Raw genomic sequence first — 16,719 nt, forward strand, 5'->3', positions numbered from 1 at the left:
CATTTAATCCATATTAAACTCCATTTGCCACCTTCCAGCCCAATTCTGCAGTTTATCCAAGTCTCCCTGCAACCTGCAACATTCTTCCACACTGTCCACCACTCCACTGACTTTAGTGTCATCTGCAAATTTACTAACCCATCCACCTATGCCTGCGTCCAAGTCATCTATAAAAATGACAAACAGCAGTGGTCCCAAAACAAATCCTTGAGGCACACCACTAGTAACTGGACTCCAGGCTGAATATTTTCCATCAACCACCACTCGTTGCCTTCTTACGGAACGCCAGTTTCTAATCCAAACTGCTAATTCTCCCTCAATCCCGTGTCTCTGTATTCTCTTCAATAGCCTACCATGTGGAACCTTATCAAAGGCTTTACTGAAGTCCATGTACACCACGTCAACTGCCCTTCCCTCAGCCACATGCTTGGTCACCTTCTCAAAAAACTCAATGAGTTTTGGGAGTCACAACCTGCCCTTGACGAATCCATGCTGACTATCTCCAATCAAATTGTTGCTTGCTAGATGATAATAAATCCTATCTCTTATAATCCTTCCCAAAATGTTTCCTACAACAGATGTAAGGCTCACACGTCTATAATTACCTGGGTCAGCCCCACTGCCCTTCTTGAACAAGGGCACAACATTTGCAATCCTCCAGACCTCTGGTACTGAACCTGTAGATAATGAGGACTCAAAGATCAAGGCCAAAGACTCTGCCACCTCCTATCTGGCTTCCCAGACAATCCTCGGAAAAATCCCATCTGGCCCAGGGGATTTACGAACTTCACACCTTCTAGAATTGATCACACCTCCTCCTTACTAACCTTAATCCTTTCAATTCTAGTAGCCCGTAACTCAGTCACCTCCTCTACAATATTCTCCTGTTCCTCAGTGAAAACAGATGAGAAATAAGCATTTAGCACCTCTCCAACAGGGTCCACACACAACTTCCCACTTCTGTCTTTGACTGGCCCTATTCCTACCCGAGACATCGTATTATTCTTCACATACCTATAGAACGCTTTAGGGTTCTCCTTTATTCTACCTGCCAATGTCTGCTCATGTCCCTTCCTTGCTCTTCTTAACTCTCTCTTTAAATCCTTACTAGCTCATCTGTAACTCTCCATCGCCTCATCTGAATCATCTTGTCTCATCGTCACATATGCCTCCCTCTTCTGCTTAACAAGAGATACAATTTCTTTTGTAAACCACAGTTCCCTTACCTTATCGCTCCCTCCCTGCCTGACAGGGACATACTTATTAAGGACAGCAATATCTGTTCCATAAACCAGCTCCACATTTTGATTGTCCCCATCCCTTGCATTTTGCTAACCCATTCTATGCCTCCTAAATCTTGCCTAATCACATTATAATTGCCCTTCCCCCATCTATAACTCTTGCCCTGTGGCATATTCCTAACCCTTTCCATTGCTACAGTAAACATAACCAAATTATGGTCACTCTGTCCAAAGTGCTCACCTACCACTAAATCAAACACCTGGCCTGGTTCATTACCAAGTACCAGATCCAGTGTGGCCTCCCCTCTCGTCGGCCCTTCGACATACCGAGTCAGGAAACCCTCCTGCACACATTGGACAAAAACTGATGCATCCGACATACTAGAGTTATAGCATTTCCATTCAATGTTAGGGAAGTTAATAGCTGCCATAATGACCACCCTGTTCTTTTCACTCCTGCCCAGAATCATTTTGCCAATCCACTCTTCCACATCCCTGGAACTTTGCAGGGGCCTATAAAAAACTCCCAGCAGTGCGACCTCTCCTCTCCTGTTTCTGCTCTCAGCCCATACCACCTCATCAAAAGTTCTTTCAGCCACCGTTGTACTGTCCTTGGCTAACAAAGCCACACCTCACCCTCTTTTACCATCTTCCCTGACCTTAATGAAAGATCTAAACCCTGGAACTTGCAACATCCATTCCTGACCCTGCTCTATCCAAGTCTCTGAAACAGCCAAAACATCGAGGAAAATGACAGAGTAAAAGTTTCCATAAAATACAAGCTGTTTTGCCGTACATTAGGAGAATCAGGAATGGCCCTTTTTTTCCCCATCTCGGGATGAACCCTCACCATCACTCACAGAGGTAATGAACAGCAGGAAAAATCTTCACCACTGACGACCTGCACTCACCTATCACCTTCCCACCTACCTTCCCCAGCCCCCACTCTGTTTATGTTTCAGTTCCCGTCCCCTCCCCCATTTCTGAAGAAGGGTCCTGAACCATCAACTTTCCTGCTCCTCTGATGGTGCCTGGCTCGCTGTGTTCCTCCAGCTCCACACTGTCATCTGTGACTCCAACACCTGCAGCTATTGCTATCTCCCTGTGAGCGATGTCAGCTTTGGTTCAATCGGAGCACGGGGCGGGGCCAATGGAAGCGGCCTACCCTCCAGCCAATCAGAGCGAGTGAGATGTTTGTCTGTGTGAAAATCATGTGATCGCCTCTGTCCGCGGGCGCAATATCTCTGCGAATGAGGGTTAGCTGCTTTCGGAAGGTACAGTACACGGGATAAAAAGGAAAGCTGCAAAAAAACGGGAGGGAAATACTTTCGGTATTGACTGAGAGGCTTTATTAGCCGTTGATGCATGTCAGAAAACAAATTTTAACATGCCGGTCCCGTGTTTTGCAGCAAACGGAAAAACTGCCACGGACCTGAGGCTGCGATAGGCAGAGGTAATTGCCACCATCTTTATTAGGGGCAGTGATCTTCGGGACTCATGCCGGATCGCCATATTTATAGGTGGCAACCTGCAGTGGAACGCAAGCGCAGCCTTTCTTGCTTGGGAGGGGAGATTAAGACAAGAGAAATGTTTGTTTTTGTTTTTGTTTTTCTGGACTTCTTTCCCAGACTGTGAGACACGGCGTGTATTTCCTGGGAAGGACCTTTGACGCTGGCGGAGTACTGGCTTCAGGCAGTATAAATTGCTGCAAGTTATCCGTTAGATATTTAATGGAGGAGAAATGCCGAAAACGTGTTCAGAACTGCATGTTCAAAAACAAAGTTGCTGGAAAAGCTCAGTAGGTTTGGTAGCATCTGTGAAAGGAAAAAAAATAACGTTTCGGATCCGCTAATCCTTGCTTAGAACTTCATCTTACCTGTTGCACTCTCACTGTAGGAAGTCCTGCTTTAAATATTATGATCTATTAAAGCATATCCGTTTGCCCAGTATTCATATGATTGGGATCAAATCACTGAAAGTGCTCTGAGTCCCCTTGTGCTCCCTCGTCAAATTTATTAATGTCTGACTTCCTCAGTCTGTAATAATGGGTGTATTTTACCTCTGCATCTTTCTGTGTGGGGGAGCAGGGTGCTTTTAAGAGGAGGATTTATACATAACTAACAGAAACCAAGAGAAATGTTTGCCTTTTCCAGACAATCTTGTGTTTTCTGGATTTCTGTCCAGGCCTGACCGTTATTTGTCTCTTGTGGATTTGCTTTACAGGATATTTATTGAGAATAATTTGCAAACCAGGATCCCAATGCAAGTTCTCCATTAAGCGGAGTGATCAGGATCTGAGTATCATTGACACTTAACAGTGAAAGGAAAGAGGTTTAACCATTCTATGCATGGGAGAATACTCCTGGTAAGTTTGTAACTTGAAAGCAGGATATTCAAATTTTTGGTTTGATCACCTCTGGGATAAGTGTTCAGTTCTATACCCTGCAGCTGAGAAAGGAGATATTGGCCTGAGAGGGGTAGATTTGTCCAAACAACACCTCGTCTCTTTGAAAGAACTGTCATATTTAGTCCCAATCGCCCACTTCATGATTTTAGTCTATACATTTTTCATTCTTGAATACCTGCAAACTTCCTTTTAAAATTCCTGATGGGCACAAATTCCAGCACCCCTCCAGGTGGAATCTTCCATTTCCTGACAACTCCATTGATCCTGAAACTGCTGAAGTCTGTGTTGATTCCTGAGGTTTATAAATTACTGCATTTAACGTGAAGATGCTGTTCCCTGAGCTTCCATTGAGCTGCATTGAAACAGTATGGGAGGCTGAGATCAGAGTGGGTGTGAGCATACAATGAAAATGAAAAGGCTGCACTGTGAGTGCTGCTTGGCTAAATGAGAGTGCTTTGGAGTTGGGTGAAACAGAAAGTGAAACTGAAAGATTGAGTGTGATGCTCAGTCTCAGTTTGGGCAGTTCAGAAAGTCTCTCAGTCCTAATGGAAACAGCCAATTGATATTTGATACTGTAAAGAATTTTCTTACAGTTTTTAAAGTATATATTAGCTTAAATAAAGTTAGGGGCTTTAGGTTTATAATAGTAATGTTTGAAATGAAGGGGGAGGACCTAGCTTAATTAAATTCTTTTTAAGGCAGAAACTGGCTTAATCTGGAGAGAAGTCAAAACAGAAGACATCACACCTGTGATGTGCTCCTCTTGCACAATAGAACATAGGCTCTTGATGTTGTGTCGACCTGTGAAACCACACTGAAGCCCATTTAACCCACACTATTCCATTATCATCCATATGTTTATCCAAAGACCACTTAAATGCCCTTAAACTTGGCGAGTCTACTACTGTTGCAGGCAGGGCATTGCACGCCCTTATTACCCTGAGTAAAGAACCTACCTCTGACATCTGTCCGATATCTATGACCCGTCAATCTAAAGCTATATCCCCTCGTGCTAGCCAGCTCCATCTGAGGAAAAAGGACCTCAGTGTCCACCCTATCTAATCCTCATATCATCTTGTATGTCTCTATTAGGTCACCTCTGAACCTTCTTCTCTCTGACGAAAACAGCCTAAAGTCCCTCAACCTTTCCTCATAAGACCTTCCCTCGATACCAGGCAACATTCTGGTAAATCTCCTGTGCACCCATTCCAATGCTTGCACATCCTTCGTGCAATGCGGTGACCAGAACTCCGAGTGCGGCCGCACCAGAGTTTCGTACCGCTGCAATATGACCTCATGGTTCTGAAACGCAATCCCTCTATCAGTAAAAACGAACACATTGTACACCTTCTTAACAACCCTATCAACTTGTGGAAACTTTCAGGGATCTATGTACATGGACACCGAGATCTCTTTGCTCATCCACACTATCAAGAATCTTACCATTAGCCCAGTACTCTGTATTCCTGTTACTCCTTCCAATGTGAATCACCTCACAGTTTTCCGCATTAAACTCTGGGACATTACCAGTGTCCCTATTGGCTATTTGTGCAGGAAGTGTGTCCATCTGCAGCTACTGGTTAACTGCTTTTCAGAGCTTGAGCTGTGGGTGCAGTCAGTATGGAGCATCCATGGTAACTGAGAAGGTTGTGGTCGCATTCTCAACAGACTGGTCACGCAGCAGGTGAAGATTACACAGACAGCAAGGGAATGGGTGACTATCAGACAAGTAAAAGGCTCAGAAAGGAAGTGCTGGAGTCATCTCCCTCAAATAGATATACTGTTTTGGGTACTGTTCAGTTGGGGGGTCGGGGGTGGGGGAGAGAGGTGGGGGATGTTGGGGTGGCCACTCGGGAAGCAGCATCAGTCGGGTTCATGGCACTCGGAGTAACTCCGCTGCATAGAAGGGGAGGGAAACGATAAATATGACTGTAGAGACAGGGGATTCAATAGTAAGGGATAGAGAGAGACATGAATCCAGGATGGTATGTTGCCTCCCTGGTGCCAGGATTAGCGATGACACGGAGCAGCTTCAGGACATTCTGGAGTGGGAGGGTGAACATCCGATTGTACCAGTGACATAGGAAAACCAAGGGAGGAGGACCTGAAAGCTGAAGATAGGAAGTTAAGAGATACACTAAAATACGAGATCTCAAATGTAGTATTGTCAAGCTTACACCCAGTGCCACATTGTTGTCGGGAGAAGTTTGTGTTGTGTTCAGTTGTACAAGTGACCTTTATTCAGAGCTCTGTTACCGCATGTGTGGGAGAGGCCAGAGTCCACTCCAAACCTGGCTTTCACATGAGGCCTAATTCCCCTCTTAAATACAGCTCAGATTGGAAGAGTGGACAGTGACACTCAAACTTTCCCTGGCTGATTGTGATATTTTTATTCCATTCGCTAGGTGTTATTTACATGCAATATTGTTGTCATTGTTAGCCACACACCCCAAATCAATATACCCAATCCAGTAAGCAAACCATTTTCCTAGGATGGTGACGGCGAGTACGAGGGGGCATAGCTTTAAATTGAGGGGTGAAAGATATAGGACAGATGCCAGAGGTAGTTTCTTTACTCAGAGAGTAGTAAGGGAATGGAACGCTTTGCCTGCAACGGTAGTAGATTTGCCAACTTTAGGTACATTTAGGGTGTCATTGGACAAGCATATGGACGTACATGGAATAGTGTAGGTTAGACGGGCTTGAGATCGGTATGACAGGTCGGCACAACATCAAGGGCCGAAGGGCCTGTACTGTGCTGTAATGTTCTATGTCGTATGTTCAAACAATCGTGGACAACACTATGTTCAGTCCTAAACCCTTCTATAATCTCCTGAGGTTAGCTCGAAAACTACTTCGTCTGTCTTTGGGACCTTACAATGCTTTTGACAGTTATATTCCTCCTCAGACATTTGCCAGCTGCACCACATTTTTTTGCCAAAAACCAAAATGGTATCTTATCACTAAGAACTTTTCCAAATTCTCTACTAACTGTAGTGTGGATTGTTAGGAATTGTGATTAAGTCTTTTAAACTCAACTCTGATATAAAGTGACTACAATTTGTAATACAGTTGACAAATTGTGGAAAAATCCCTCTCTTACTTCAGCTTAAAAGATCAAACAGTGTTTCTGACTTGCTGCTGCAGTTTACAATCCCAACGATTTGCATTCTGTAAATGATTTTTAAACTGAAGTTTCATTTTCTACTCTAAGCGCTTTCCATTATTACTTTCTTGTTTTAATAAAAAGCATCTATTCCAGTTCCACTGAGTGTGAAATTCAGTCACTTTAGAGCTTTACCAAGCCATGAAACAAAATTTGTTCAGATTTCACAAATAACTAAGGCACTAACCATATCTTCATTTCGGATTTTGTAATCTATCTTTGTCACTCTTCCCTTGATCTTTGGATGTAAGAATTTATTCAAATTATCCGTATCTACATTTCAATTGTTTTATCTCTCTGCAGCCCTGACTTCTCTCTTTATAATCTTCCTTTGCCCCTTCCTATGTTGTTGGTCTTTTCGAGGTTGTGTTTACACCATTTATTGCTTTTCCTTCCATAATGATACAGTGAGCTGCTTTTATTGCTGACAAACATTTGCTCTAGGAATTCAGCTAACCCTTTCACGTTAATTGGTTGTTTGCATTTCTGGTTACAATTACCTAAACAGTTCAGAATGCTGTAGGATCAGACTTTTGCTTCTACTTTTTATTAAGTAACAAACTTGTGATTGTGGCTGAACCAGGCCTTTAAAAACTGCCTCTTGTTAAAATGCTTATGTGTTTTGAACTGTCTGTTTACAGAAACCCAAGTAAATTCCCTAATGTTCCTTCTCAACAGGACTCTTTTATACCCCCCACAGGACCTTTTGTGATCTAATCCCGTAACAGTGTGAGCTGCTACAATGCACGTGCTAGTAAAAGCATAAGAGGACAGATGAGATGAGTGCATGGCTGGAGCTATAACTTAAAAGGTTTGGATTCCTGAGGCATTGAGACTGTTTGTTTGTTTCTGGGGAAGGTGGGACATGCACAAGCTTGAACAATTGTCCTGGGCAGAGCTGGGACAGATATTCTTGTTGATGCTTTTGCTAGTTCCACTGGTGAGGATTTAAACTCGTATGACAGGGGAATGGGAACCCAAGTATAGCTTTAGCAGTAAAAGACTCAAATCAGCAAATGGGATTTGAAATTAGTTCATGATGTTGTCGGTGGCTGAAAGATTAAAAGAAAGAAGGATTAATCAAGATCAAATCTCTTTTCATACATCAGTCCTGTGATCCCAGGAATTGGCCTGGTGAACCTTCTTTCCGATCATTCAGTAGCCAGGCCATCCTTCCTCTGGAAAGGAGAACAAAGGTGCACACGACTCCAGGTGTGGTCTCACCAAGGCCCTTATAGAAAGATATCCCTCTTCCTGTACTCGAATCCTCTCACAATGAAGGCCGAAATATCATTTGCATTCTTCACTACTTGCTGCTGCCTGTTTCCGAAAAGAGAATAGGAGAGAAACACGGAACTAAATGGGGTCAGACACTCGGGTAACATTGTGTTCAACAATGTCCCCATTGTATCGGTGCTGGCCACCAAGCACCTATTGAAGCTAGGCCCGTTTTCTGGCACTCGGTGTGTAACCTGTATTTTGGTGCAGTGGATGATCATCTCAACACTTCTTCAAGATTGCAATGGTTCCTGCATCTATCACCATTTCAGATGCTGCCAGATCTGCTGAGTATCTCTATCATTTTCTGTTTTTATTTCAGATTTCAGGTATTTTTCTGCATCTTAGTCCTTCAGAAGGATCAGAGGGTATGGAGAGAAAACAGGAATTGGATTCATTTTCAGATGAATAAAATGCCTGCCCTTCATGTCTGTCCAAACTCTATCTCTTTTTGTAGTTTTGGGCAAACGCTGACTGTTTCCCTTCCCTGAAGGACATTTAATGAACCAGTTCAGTTTTACTGATAATCCAGCAGTGCCCCTCAGTGTTGCATCCACAATTGATCAGATTAATTTCTGAGTTTGACAATCTTTGTGTGTGTTCTTCTGGTTTCTCTCTCTCTCTCTACTTTTTTTTTCTTCAGTTTGAAATTGTGATTGCATTCAGAGAAATCAAACAAAACCACATCCAGATCTGACACTCAATCTGTTTGTCGTAACCTAATTATCTCAGGATTTTGAACATTAAAGGAAGAAGCACTGTTCACACCAGGGAGAAATGCGTATTGTCTGTGTGTCGAAGATTCTGTGAAGATTCATCTGAAATGCCCAAACACCAGCACGGTCACACTGGGGAGAGACTGTGGAAATGTGGGGATTGTGGGAAGGGATTTATTTACCCATCCCAGCTGGAAATGCACCAACGCAGTCACACTGGGGAGAAACTGTTCATTTGCTCTGATTGTGGGCTGGGATTCACTCAGTCAAGCAACCTGCTGAAACACCAACGAGTTCACAGTGGGGAGAGACTGTTCACATGTTCCGAGTATGGGAAGGGATTTGCTCACTCAACCAACCTGCTGAGACACCAGCGAGTTCACTCTGGGGACAGACCATTCACTTGTTCTATGTGTGGAAAGGGATTCACTCAATCATCCCAACTGTTAACACACCAGCAAGTTCACCACAACCACATTTGAAGGATTTTGCCCTTAAATCAAGGAATGAACTTTGATCTTTGGGCTGTTTGTACTGGTGTCATTAGTCCCTGCTCAAAACTTGATCTTCTCTTGGGAAATAAGGTAGGGCAGGTGACTGAGGGGTCAGCAGGGGGGACAATATTTTGGGGCCTATGATTATATCTCTATTAGTTTTAAAATAATTATGGAAAAGGATAGACTTTGGTCGAAGAGTCAAAGTTTTAAATGAGGCCAATTTTGACACTACTATGCTTCTTAAAAGCACAGTAAGACCGCCTATGTGTGGGAATGCACGAGATGGGTGAGATACAAAAAAGTATTTTACATCAGTATTTACTGTGATAAAGGATACAAAAGCTAAAGAACTTCGAGAAATGAATGTGTATCTTGAAAAGCTCCATGTTGTAGAGGAGGTGGTGCTGGATGCCATACAGAGCATAAAGGTGGATAAATCCCCAGGACCTCTTCAGGTGTATTCTCGAACTTTGCGGGAAGCTAAGCTTGCGATTGGGCCCCTTGCTCAGATATTTGCACCATTGACAGTCATAGGTGAGCTGTTACACTGGAGGTTGGCTAATCTGGTGCCATTGTTTAAGAAAGGTGGTAACATAAAACCAGGGAACAATAAACTTTTAGTGAGCCTGACGTCAGTTGTGGGTAAGTTGTTGGAGGGAATTCTGAGGGATAGGATTTACATATATTTGGAAAGCGTGGACTGAATGGGGAATAGTTGACATGGCTTTGTCCATAGGAAATTATGCCTTACTAACTTGATTGAGTTTTTTTGAAGAAGTTAGAAACAAGATTGATGGCAGACCGGTGGATGTTTTCGATATTCCTCATGGTCGACTGATTAACAAGGTTAGATCACATGGAATCCAGGGAGAGCTGGCCATTTGGAAAGGCCTTTGACCTGCAGTATGCTGCAAGGATTGGTACTTAGTAACTATAACTCCTACATTCACATCCAAATCATCTTTATAAATGACACACCACTGGTCACAGGCCTCCAGTCGACAAAGCAACCCTCCACCAGCACTCCGTCTTCTACCTTCAAGTCAGATCTGTTTCCAAATGACTGGTTCTCTCTGTATTCCATGTGATCTGACCTTGCTAATCAGTCTACTATGAGGAACCTTGTCAAACGCCTTAGTGACATCCATATAGAACACATCCACCTCTTTGCGCTACTCAATCCTCTTTGTTCCTGCATCAAAAAAAATCAAGTCAGTGAGACATGATTTCCCACACACACAGCCATGTTGATTATCCCTAATCAGTCCTTCCCTTTCCAAATATTTCAAGTACTATCCCTCAGGATTCCTAGAACGACTTTCCCACCACTAATATCAGGCTCACTGGCCTATAGTTCCCTGGCTTTTCCTTACCACCTTTCTTAAATAGTGGCACCACATTAGCCAACTTCTGGTCCCTCACCTGTGACTATCGATGATACAAATATCTCAGCAAGGGGCCCAGCAATCACTTGCCTAGCTTCCCTCCGAGTTCTCGGATACACCTGATCAGGTCCCAGGAACTTATCCACTTTTATACGTTTTAAGCATCACTACCTCTGTAATATGGATAATTTTCAAGATGTTGCTATTTATTTCCCCACAGTCCATATCTTCCATATCCTTTTCTGTAGTAAATACTGATGCATAATACTTGTTTTATTATATTCCCCATTTCTTGCAATTCCACACATAGGAGGCATTGCTGCTTTTTAAGGGGCCCTGTCTCTCCATCGTTATCCTTTTTGTTCTTAATCTATTTGTAGAATCCCACTGGATTTTCCTTAATACTATTTGCCTAAGTTACCTCATGTTCCCTTTTTGCCCTACTAATTTCCCTCTTAAGTATACTATTGTCATTATACTCTTGTAAGCATTCACTCGATCTCTGCTGTCTATACCTGACATGTCCTTCCTCGTTTTTCTTGACCAAAACCTTGATTTCTCTCGTCATCCAGAATTCCCTATACCTACCAGCATTGTCCTTCACCCGAACAGGAGTATACTGTCCCTGAACTCTCGTTATCTCTTTTTTTTTTGAAGGCTTCCCACTTTCTAACTTTCTGTTTTACCTGCGAACATCTGCCCCAATCAACTTTTGAAAGCTCTTGTGTAATACCATTAAAATTGGCCTTCCTCCAATATAGAGCTTTAACTTTCAGATCCGGTCTACTCTTTTCCATCACTATTTTAAAACTAATAGAATTATGGTCACTGGCCCCAAAGTCCTCCCCTGCTGATACCCTAGTCACCTGTCCTGCTTTATTTGCCAACAGCAGGTCAAGTTTTGCACCTTCTGTAGTCGGTACATCACATACTGAATCAGAACATTTTCCTCTACACTCTCAGCAAACTCCGCTCCATCCAAGCCTTTTAGACCATGGAATTCCCAGTCTGTTTGGAAAGTTAAAATCCCTTCCATCACCACCCTGTTATTCTTCCAGATAACTTCTTTCAAAATTATTTGTCAGATTCCTGCTGACTAATGGGGGTGGCTATAGTATAATCCCAATAAGGTGATCATCCCTTTCTTATTTCTCAGTTCCACCCAAATAACTTCCCTGGATGTATTCTCAGATATATCCTGCCTAAGTAACGCCGTAATGTTATCCTTGCTCAAAAATGCCACTTTTCCCTCCTCTCTTGCTTTGCTTCCCCCTCCCCCTTCGACTTTCTATCCTTTCTATAGGAACTATATCTTAGAACATTAAGCTGGCAGCCCTGTCCACCTCTGAGCCTTGCCTCTGTAATTGCAATGATAACCCAGTTTCATGTTTCCAATCTTGCCCTGAGTTCCTCTGCCTTAGCTGTTAGGCCTCTGGCATTGAAATAAATGGCGTTTAATTTATTAGTCCTTTCGCATTAATCTCAATAACAAATACGTAACTGTAGAGTAGGTTTTGAAAATGATAACGTTTTATTGCTGTAGATCAACACATTCACACTGGGTAAAGACAATCCACCCGCAGTGTGTGAAAAGGGATTCCCTAGTTCATTAGGACGGGTTTTCATAGAATTCGGAGTATTCCTACAGTATGGAAACAGGCCCTTCGGCCCAAGAATTCCACACAAAACCTCAGAGCATCCCACCCAGACACATCTCCCCGTAGCCCACCTAATGTACGCATCACTGAACACTCTGGGCAATTTAGCTTGGCGAATCCACTAACCAGCACGTGGGAGGAAACCAGAGCACCTAGAGGAAACCCACGCAGCCACAGGGAGAATATGCCAACAACCACACACTCGGTTGCCCAAGGGTGGAATCAAATCCAGGTCCCTGGCACTGTGAGGCAGCAGTGCTAACCGCTGAGCCACTGTGGTTAAACACCAATGAGTTCCCAAGAATCTGTAGGAATTTTTGTTGCTCGTATTATCTGTATTCAAGTCATGTTATCTGGGCTTGTTTCTCATGATGTTTGAAAACACCACATGTCTGGTTACCTTGTTGGGAGAAAAAATGATATAAATTTTATTAAAACTACTGTGCATTGGATCTTTATCTCAAAAGCAGACTAATTTATTTTGAAAGGGGAGATGGAGAGCCTATCTCCTCTATCCTCACCTCCAACAAGTGCGAGGAACCTGTGGTTTTTATTTTTCACTCAATGACAGTCAGTACATTTCATATGAGCAACTGGGAACCGAGTCATCCCAAAATGCTTGAAACTTAGTGTACTAATGGTACACTATTACAATAATAACCATTACAATTCTTTTCTGAACCTTTTGAAGTTTTACAACATCCGTCCTTCAGCAGGAAGAGTAGAATTACACACAGCGGTTACACCTAAACTGGAATGGGAACTGCATCCTTGTGGGAGCTGGGGATGGGTTTCCAGTACTGTTGGGGGTCATGTAAAAAGTTTAGCAGTGGGCTGAAATCCAGAGAATGTTCAAAAATAATAATGGCCAAAAAGAGAAGAAACAAGAGAGTCTGGAAGGCATTGTCATTGGGCAATTAAGATATAAGCGAGTTTGCCACGGGTGAATGGTATTTAATGCTTGGAGTCAGATGAATAAGGCAGATGATTTGAGGATACAAATTAGTGGGGTCATAAAGCCATTGCTGTCACTTGGACATGGTTAGCAGCTCAGTATTCCAGGATACAGGGCCTTCATGCAAGGCAGTGGAGGTGGTAAAGGAGGAGGAAATATTGTTATTTTGCTTCAGGAATCTATATAGCAATAAGGACAGGTGACATTTTTGAAAACCCCTTTAAATAAATAAGGAGACAGATTTTGAGAAAGTGTAGAAGTAGCAGGATTATGGTAGCAGAGACTTTCAACTTGCTCAACATTAATGGAGTCGTCATAATGTGAAGGATTTATCAGAATTTTTAAAATACATCCAGGAGAGCATTTTTTCAGCCACTAAGTAGAAGTCCCAACAAGGAAGGGGAAGGTCCTGGACTTGACTTTAGGTTACAAAGTTGAGCAAGTGGTTGAAGTTTCAGTGGGATAGCATTTTGCAGGTAGTTATTATAACTATTCGATTCAGGATTTGTGTGAAAAAGGACAAGGATGGGTCTAAAGTCCTAAACTGATGCTGAAGTTATGAAGAAAGTAAATGGAATTTTGGCCTTAACTGCGAGGTGTTAGTGTTTTGAGGATCGGGACATCTTGTAACAACTGTATTGGATGTTGGTGAAGCCATATTGGTTTAGCTACTCGTATTTAAGAAAGGATATGCTGGCGTTGAATGCGGTGCAAAAGAGATTCGCTAAGCTGATTCATGGGATGTAAGGGTCATCAAGAATAGCTGGAGGAAGGGAATTTGCAAAGGGAAAATACTAAATAAACAGGTGGTGCCCAGTGTTGGGCTCATACTCACAACTCTGCACTTAAACAGCGTATGTTCCAACAACTGAGTTAACTTGGCCTTCCACAGTCAATGTTCAAATCCTGCTTTATAAGGTGACAAATGGGTTTTTCACTGACGCCGCTGCAGTCCAAGGAAGTAAAAGGTAACTGCTTTAGAAAATCCCAAGGTTCCAATGTATTCTTCTCATTCACATTGCAATCCATTTTCAGTACTTGCTCCAGGATTTAACATTCAAAATTAATTTCGTGATGTTGTTGCCCTCATCTTTAAGTGCCCTGTATAACTCCAGTCACTCGGTCGAATGGTGAAAAAGTCTGTTTCAATAAACCAATTTTTTTCAGCTACAGTCTAAGAAATGTTCCTTTATTTGCTGAATCTCACACAACATTTTCTTTCTTCTGTGTGTCAACAACTTTTGCCAATTCTCATGTTACGGACTACATTTTCAGAATCTTTTTAACCAGAGGTTTCTGGTGCAGTTGTAAGACTTCATATTAAATGGTACAAAAAACCAAACGGGCTTAAAAGATGAGAAAGGAAATACATTTTTGTATTTTTGCGTGAAGACGGTTCAGTTACTGTGTGCTTGTTTCATATAAAATGGATGATTGAAGTGTTCACAGTGCACTATTTAAATAGCAGATACGAAGACCTTGTGAGCAAGCATTTAAGACATTTGACACATTGAGGGAATTAATTTAGAAACCCAAAATGTCCAGAAAATGTGCTGGATAAATTCAGCAGGTCTGTTATTTTCGCTCTTTTCGATTCAGGATGGGTATGGAAAAGGACAGAAATGGGTCTAAAGTCCTCTGCGGGTGCTGCAAATGATTAAGAGAGAAGATCGAATTTTAGCTTTAATTGCTACATAGTTGTTACAATTTTTAACAATTATGTAGGATGTTAGTGAAGCCATTCCTGCGGAGAGAAAGAAATAGTGCAAATATCTTGAAACTAACATGATTTCACTTGTCTCATTGCCAGACCTCCTATGTTTCTTTCACACTTTCTGTTAAACAGCAAGAAGTTCTTTTCTTGAGAAGAGAAAAGCATGAGAGGTAACCTGAGAGAAATTGGAGACTCTGCAGGGATTTGAGGCAAAAATGGTGTTGAGGTTGAGGTTGTTAGAGATTTAAGAAATGGTAATGCAGTCTCGAGGCCTCTCCTGCTCCATGACTAAAATTTGGTGCAGCGACATCATCATTGAAGACAATAAGGATGACCACGACTTGTCAGTTACTGTGGCTGAACAGTCTTAAGGTGCTGAATTAAGACTCCAGTCTTTTAATTGATGTGGGTTTGAATCCCACTGTTGCGAATGTTCCTTCAGCAACTGGCATTTTCTTCTCAGCAGGATTTTGCGAGTGCAAGAAAAGAGGAGACAATACACATATGACTTGCTGCATGAAGAAAAAAAATATATACTTGAAGTTTTATTAAAGTTATCTTTTCAAGGAGCTACACAGACATGTTTGAGTGTACAGGAGACATAGAAACAAAATGGTACAACAGGGATGAGGAAGAACAGTGCGAGAGAGGGAGGGGAAAACCTATGTTAGCTCATCCTCAGCGTTTATCCAGAACAGCATTCGGTGAGAGTAACTACTGTACAGTCCTGTGGAAAGTAGGTCCCATTCTCACTTTGAGAAAAACTTATCATGCTGTATGGTACTATCACGATGCTAAATTGGATAGTCTTTTAACAGATCTGTTGATGTATCTTTTTAGCACCTGTGATGCACTTTGGGCCAATAACACTAGAAATGAGACAGCAGAGATTTGAATCACTCCAACATTACAGGAAGGTTGAATGTGGGGGACCGGTCTGTGTTAGAGTAGTTAAATCTAGAAGTAACAAAGAATGGATAGGGTTTCAGCAGCAGATGAGCTGAGATGTGGATGGAGTCAGGTGATGTTACTGAGATAGAAACAGTTAGTTTGGTGATGATGCAGGAGAAAGCTCATCTTAGTGTGAAGTATTTCATCAGAGTTGTGAACAGTCTGGTTCAGCTTCACACAGTTACTAGACAGAAGGTTGCAGTCAGTGTAGAAGCTGTCTCAGTGTTTAATTGGAGGAAATTGCTGTTCATCCTGCACTGGATTCAAACAAGTCAGGATGATGTGTGACTTGGAGGGGGTCCTCACCGTGATGGTGTTCCATAGATCTTCCACACTGGACATTCACAACAGTGAAGATTAAGGGTTTGTGACATGATGTCAAAGTCCTGATTGAGATGTGGATTTAGTCAATACCTGTATTTCACCTCTTTCTCAACATTCTTTGTCTGTCCACTCACAAAGACGCCAGAGTCTTGTATAAGTCCAGACCAGGTGGCAGCTTCTGTTCCCTGATCGACATTAGTGAATCACTGGCTTTTGTGGTCACTTTTTTTTAAATAGTGTGTCATTAATCCTACGGGGTGGCACGGTGGCTCAGTAGTTAGCACTGCAGCCTCACAGTGCCAGGGACCCGGGTTCGATTCCAGCTTCGGGCAACTGTCTGAGCGGAGTTTGCACATTCTCCCCATGGCTGTGTGGGTTTACTCCAGGTGTTCCGGTTTCCTCCCACAGTCCAAAGATGTGCAGGCTA

General features: G+C 42.5%; 1 long non-coding RNA gene across 4 annotated transcripts; it reads left to right on the top strand.

Moving 5' to 3' along the window:
• Nucleotides 1-2,409: 2,409 nt before the first annotated feature.
• On the top strand, nt 2,410-14,471 carry LOC132207979 (uncharacterized). Of its 4 annotated transcripts, none has more exons than XR_009444066.1 (4): nt 2,410-2,515; nt 2,651-3,039; nt 3,465-3,606; nt 7,515-14,471. It is a non-coding gene; the product is annotated as an uncharacterized LOC132207979 (long non-coding RNA). The 4 variants fall into 4 exon arrangements; XR_009444067.1 differs by having other exon boundaries at nt 2,435-2,515; nt 2,651-2,694; XR_009444065.1 differs by having other exon boundaries at nt 2,651-3,606; nt 7,493-14,471.
• The last annotated feature ends 2,248 nt before the right edge of the window (nt 14,472-16,719 follow it).

This window comes from Stegostoma tigrinum, unplaced genomic scaffold (assembly GCF_030684315.1).
Source record: "Stegostoma tigrinum isolate sSteTig4 unplaced genomic scaffold, sSteTig4.hap1 scaffold_236, whole genome shotgun sequence".
NCBI lineage: Eukaryota > Metazoa > Chordata > Chondrichthyes > Orectolobiformes > Stegostomatidae > Stegostoma > Stegostoma tigrinum.